Source organism: Mizuhopecten yessoensis, unplaced genomic scaffold (genome assembly GCF_002113885.1).
Source record: "Mizuhopecten yessoensis strain PY_sf001 unplaced genomic scaffold, ASM211388v2 scaffold2039, whole genome shotgun sequence".
NCBI lineage: Eukaryota > Metazoa > Mollusca > Bivalvia > Pectinida > Pectinidae > Mizuhopecten > Mizuhopecten yessoensis.
The window spans coordinates 13261-18451 of NW_018404347.1; the positions used below are offsets into that span (position 1 = coordinate 13261).

At 34.8% G+C, this 5191-nt stretch overlaps 1 protein-coding gene across 2 annotated transcripts in view; it reads left to right on the plus strand.

Moving 5' to 3' along the window:
• Window positions 1–320: 320 nt before the first annotated feature.
• The window catches only part of LOC110444279, a 125655-nt gene continuing 120784 nt past the window's right edge, over window positions 321–5191 (plus strand). For both annotated transcript variants that reach the window (XM_021488687.1, XM_021488680.1), the window contains exon 1: window positions 321–407. The gene's annotated coding sequence lies outside the window, so the exon portion shown is untranslated. The remainder of the gene's footprint in view (window positions 408–5191) is intronic.

Consider the following 5191-nt stretch of genomic DNA (forward strand, 5'->3'; position numbering starts at 1 on the left):
ATTCGACGTAAAATAAAGCTTCTGTATCTGTATCTGTATCTGATAACACACATTTCTTTCTCTTTGAAATATGATACCACTGGCAAAATACGTAACGTAGCACCACGGAATTAAATTTTAAATCTTTGTGGCACGAGTAATATAAGTTTAAACTTCCTCTTAGCTGGTTACAGATATGTATCATATTATCATATTATTAATAGGCCAAGTATCTACACACATGTCATACTCCATACACATTATCGGCGCCACTCAGCGTATTTGCATTTAAATGGGAAAATCTGAAGGACAACCGAATGGTGAAGTAAGATTTCCGCGTGTGTACACTTCAAAACGAGACTACAAACCTACACAGATAAAAAAAATAATCTGAAAACGAAACTTGGAGCACACGAACGGGGAACCAAGTAAGTAGAAATGACGGATGTTGGTATAATTCAGTTACAAGTGTATCTAGACTGAGTTTGAACTCGTGTAACTTTGTAAACATAGGAGGGAGTCGCGTAACTCACTTCAACATGGATGTAACTCTCCTGGCTGTGTGACGAGATAGTCGTACTATCGTACATCTGTCAACAGACAGCTGTATGTTTATTTGTAAGAGGATTAACATGTGTTTGCTTCTATAATTCAAGGACTGCTATGAAGGCATTATGATTGTTTGGATAACAGCTCACGGATTTACAACTATAACAGATCCTTCCTCATGGAATATCTTTGAAGGCATTATGAATATGATTGTTAGGATAACCACGGACTTAGGTAATCTAATTCCGTGGGATAACAGCTCACGGATTTCAAACTATAACAGAGATAATCTAATTCTGTGGGATAACAGATCACGGATTTCAAACTATAACAGAGATAATCTAATTCCGTGGGATAACAGATCACGGATTTCAAACTATAACAGAGATAATCTAATTCCGTGGGATAACAGATCACGGATTTCAAACTATAACAGAGATAATCTAATTCTGTGGGATAACAGATCACAGATTTCAAACTATAACAGATCCTTCCTCACGGAATAAAAATCACAATATTTATATCTTTATCCTATGTTTTATAGACATATATGTACATTTTCACTGCAAGTTCTTTTATAAGTATTACCATAAGAAATTGCATCCATAGGGCTATATATCACGTACACAATAGGATTAGCATTCATAGGGGTATGTACGCAATAGGATCAGCATTCATAGGGGTATGTACACAATAGGATCAGCATTCATAGTCCATTGTGTTATCAGTTAATATATCCATAAATCCATAAATCCATAATTAGATAAGAATAATATCCTGTCAAATACATAAATAATGAGTTTTTCCTCGTTCGAAGTGAAGCAGACAATATTTGCCATGATTTTCCGGTTAATACAGAAATGGATTTCATGTAAGCGAGATACAAACAAACTCAAATTTATTTCATTTCGTTTGAAAATCTCCCTGCTATTTTGTATCAACCCAGGAAGACATGTTGTAGAAGTAGGTAAGAGAAGTGCTACAACGACATGGTCATGTATTTGGAGTGTTATATTCCGTAATATACTATATATTTGTGTCTGAGGCATACTTATGAGATATACATCATTGTCATGAACATGACCAACAGCTTCAAACGTTATCGAACATATCAACTAATCTACAACACAAGGCTCAATTAGATGCTTGATGAAGACGCTTACTGAAATACTCTACTTTCAAACGCTCCAGTGACTTTGTTTATGTAGATCTAGATCAAGAAGACCCTTTGCATTTTCATCCCAAATAAGAACGTGTACATTATATTTTTTGTTCTGAAATTTTTATTTTGGTCATAAAGCATGCTTTTTAGGTCCAAATTTGTAATTTCACCAGCCTTAATCTCATTGGGAATGGGGCCCTATATCGGCCCCTGAGAGACCCTAGAAAATGCCCTGTCTAAGACTATGGTATTGCCAGGGCAACTGGTGGAAAAATTAGAAAGCTGAATTTTAATCAAAATGACTAGATGATACAAAAGTTATGTGAATGTACTTCATTAAGCTCACTGGGCACTGAAATATATCTTTGAATATCTCAAATTTCATGCTTCAAAAAATATTGATTTTTGTTTTTCATTGGTGGCTTAATCCCCCAACAACCTGATGAAGCTATTGATGTACCTGTATGATCCTGATCAAGCTATTGATGTACATGTATGGTACTGGTCAAGTTATTGATCTACCTGTATGCATGGTCCTGATCAAGTTATTGATGTGACTGTATGGTCATGATCTAGCTATTGATGTACCTGTATGATCCTGATCAAGCTATTGATGTACCTGTATGGTCCTGATCAAGCTATTGATGTACCTGTATGGTCCTGATCATGATCAAGCTATTGTTGTACCTGTATGATCCTGATCAAGCTATTGATGTACCTGTATGGTCCTGATCATGATCAAGCTATTGATGTACCTATATGATCCTGATCAAGGTATTGATGTACATGTATGGTCCTGATCATGATCAAGCTATTGATGTACCTGTATGGTCCTGATCAAGCTATCGATGTACCTGTATGGTCCTGATCAAGCTATCGATGTACCTGTATGGTCCTGATCATGATCAAGCTATTGACGTACCTGTATGATCCTGATCAAGCTATTGATGTACATGTATGGGCCTGATCATGATCAAGCTATTGATGTACGTGTATGGTCCTGATCATGATCAAGCTATTGACGTACCTGTATGATCCTGATCAAGCTATTGATGTACATGTATGGTCCTGATCAAGCTATTGATGTCCCTGTATGGTCCTGATCAAGCTATTGATGTACTTTTATGGGCCTGATCAAGCTATTGATGTACCTGTATGGTCCTGATCAAGCTATTAATGTACCTGTATGGTCATGATCAAGCTATTGATGTACCTGTATGGTCATGCATAGCTATTGATGTACCTGTATGGTCCTGATCAAGCTATTGATGTGACTGTATGGTCCTGATCAAGCTATTAAGTCTACTCATGAAAGACGTTCATTAACAGGGAATGGCGAGATGGCATAGTTTTATGTATTTTTTGTATCAAAGAATAACTAAGTAAAAAAATGAAATTTGAACTCTGTGAAGTAGACGATGTTTTGATTTTGGATTTACGCTCTTGTAACCAATATCTTACTACGAGGTATCCAAGTTTTTCGAGTTTTCAGGGTTAGAATTATCTAGAGTTTTATTTACTAAGGTAAAGAAAAGTTTTGGCTGGGACAGAGAAATACTTTGAGGTAACAAATGGGGTCTTCAAGTTATAAGAGTTGGAAATAGCGTGGTTCAACTGTATTGATATATGCACCACAAGACGTAGTTCCTTCATTTATCTATCAATTATTAACATGTCTGTTGTAGAGCTGTTATTTATACCTAAGACAAACACAAAAATGTCGTGATATACAAATAACTACTAGAACTTTTTAACATGAATGTTTTGAATTTCCAATGGGAAAAACCTCAAGTCTTTCTGTCAACCATTGGAGTAATCAGAGACCAATCAAGGCTTGAGATCAAAGTCAAATTATAGTAGAAATTCCAGAATGGGCTCCAATTGAATTTCTTTGCTTGATAAAATCACTTAATGCAGGATTCTTGATAGATTAACACAACCTTGAAGTTTTGATTTAACACCAGGTCTAGTCGAGTGCTTGCATGTGAACAGAGCGAAATTCCCCACAGTACAAAAGGTAATACTTAGGTCAGTCTCACTTGAAAAAGTAACAGCTTATGTACAAAATGACAAGTGACCCTACAACATGGAAATTTTAAAAATATTTGTTACATTTTAGTTCTCCTTAATGAAAGTAATTTACTATTTGTCTATATCAAGCTTTGAATGCATGTTTGCATGATACCTCTAGACCGAGTGACTGCAATAAAGTTAAAGGGCACTATATATATCATATTAATATCGCTGTTAAAGGGCACTATATATATCATATTAGTATCGCTGTTAAAGGGCACTATATATATAATATTAGTATCGCAGTTAAAGGGCACTATATATATCTCATATTAGTATCGCTGTTAAAGGGCACTATATATATCATATTAGTATAGCTGTTAAAGGGCACTATATATATCATATTTATATCGCAGTTAAAAGGCACTATATATATCATATTAGTATCGCTGTTAAAGGGCACTATATATATCTTATTAGTATCGCTGTTAAAGGGCACTATATATATCTTATTAGTATCGCTGTTAAAGGGCACTATATATATCTTATTAGTATCGCTGTTAAAGGGCACTATATATATATCATATTAGTATCGCAGTTAAAGGGCACTATATATATCATATTAGTATCGCAGTGAAAGGGCACTATATATATCATATTAGTATCGCCGATAAAGGGCACTATATATATCATATTAGTATCACTGTTAAAGGGCACTATATATATCATATTAGTATTGCTGTTAAAGGGCACTATATATCATATTAGTATCGCTGTTAAAGGACACTAATTATATATCATATTAGTATCGCTGTTAAAGGGCACTATATATATCATATTAGTATCACTGTTAAAGGGCACTATATATATCATATTAGTATCGCTGTTGTGAAATGTTTGTTGAAGTCCTTTTCAAAAGATCAGTAATCCATAAAAATCACATGTTGTGATACCTTTTACAAAATTATACCTCTTTAAAATTTGAGTATTGAAAAATAGAAACAAATAATGAAAACAAAAAGAAGTTAAAACCACATTTATATACAACTAAAACATGATAAACAGTTTATCTGTTTATTACACATGTTAGCAAAAAACATGAATAAGATACACTAAGAAGTACCTGTATACATTATTAGTCCCCTACCGGGAAACCGGGGGGACTATAGTTTTCCCCTCCGTCTGTCCGTGGGTCCCTCCGTCTGTCTGTCTGTGCGTCTGTCCGTCTGTCCGTCCGTCCGTCTGTCCGAAGAGGTTTGTCAGCACTCTAGAGCCTTCATTCTTTCATCGATTTTAATCAAACTTTACACACATGTAAAGAATTAAAATGTCTTCAACAAGTTCGAGTTTCAAGGTCATCGGATCAAGGTCAAGGTCATTATTACTATAAATAGAAAAACTTTGTCAGCACTCTAGCGTCTTCATTCTTTCTTGGTTTTTAATCAAACTTCACACAGTCATAAAGAATTAAAATATCTTCGACAAGTT